The sequence below is a fragment of the Penaeus vannamei genome, chromosome 3 (assembly GCF_042767895.1).
Source record: "Penaeus vannamei isolate JL-2024 chromosome 3, ASM4276789v1, whole genome shotgun sequence".
Lineage (NCBI taxonomy): Eukaryota > Metazoa > Arthropoda > Malacostraca > Decapoda > Penaeidae > Penaeus > Penaeus vannamei.
The window spans coordinates 14,629,970-14,631,567 of record NC_091551.1 but is presented as its reverse complement, the minus strand read 5'-3'; positions in this window follow the sequence as shown (position 1 = coordinate 14,631,567).

The following is a 1,598-nucleotide window of genomic DNA, read 5'->3' as shown; positions in this document are numbered from 1 at the left end:
ATCAATATTGTCATAATTGCAATCATTGCTAAGAATACCATCATCATTGTTATTATCATCATCATGATCATTATTATCATTAATAAAAACATTATTGCTTTTATCATTATTATTATTATCATGGTTATTTTTTTTACTATAATGATTATTACTATAATTGTTACCTGCATTATATATATATATATATATATATATATATATATATATATATATATATATATATATATATATATATATATGTGTATATATATATGTATATAAATATATATATATATATATATATATATTTATATATATATATATATATGTATGTATGTATACATATATAAATATATATATATATATATATATATATATATATATATATATATATATATCTATATATATATATATTTACATATATATATTTATATATATATATATTTATATATATATATACATATATATATATATATATATATATATTTATATATATGTATATTTATATACATATATTTATATATATAGATATTTATATATATATATATATATACATATATATATATATATATATATATATATATATATATATATATGAATGCAAATATTGGTTTGAGTGAATACACGTGCGTGTAACACAAGGGCGACGAAAAATACAAGTATCGTGTCAGGAACACTTCCAGGGGTATCCCGGACAACCGGCAAAATTATCGACAGTTTCTATATGTAGTAATTAATTAGTATTTACATTAGCATACTCTTGTACATCGTATGTTTATAAATCAACATGTGTGTGTATGTGATAGATAGGCAGACACATGAATAAATTGATAGATGAATACAGAACACAAATAAGAAAGAAAGAGGCAGAGGAAACTACAGAAAATGGGAAAGAAACAGACATCCGTTTTAGAAAGATGAGAAAAATACGGAGAGAAAATCAACCATACATCAAGTGAAGACCAAGAAGCAGAACGCGTGCGTGGAACAAGAGAAATTCGCCCGGTAACATTTCGCAACCAGTCTCCCATTCTATTCGCATTAGTGCCGCCCGAGCGAAACGCTTAATTGCCGAGAATGCCTTCTTTAATATTGGACGATTAGGCCTACGGACACGTGTCATCACCTACCTCCTGGTGTGAATATAACAGTAGATTAGTCTGTGAAATCTGATCTACGACGAAGCCCTGATATAGTTTTATGAAAGGCTATAGTACGAAAGAGTCAGATTCTTGTAAATTCGTAGTTGGTGGGTCTGCATGGCTCAGAGGCTAACGTGATGATAATGGTGATAATGATAATGGGAACGATAATATGAGAAGCAATGGGGAAGGGGGATTGTAATGGTGATTTATTGATAAGCTATGACTACATCTATTCGTTAGCAAACACGTACGCATATGCAGACACAAACACACACACGTCCGCGCAGGCGCACGATCACACATACGCAAACACATACACATACACAGATACACACAAAATATAAGATAAAATAAAATAAAATAACCTACATTCCAAAGCCTTTCCAGCAATTTGACTTTTCCTCTTCCAAACCTTTTCATTGTTTTCATACCCAATATGTACATCCATCAAATAATCCGTTAATCTGCATGTGA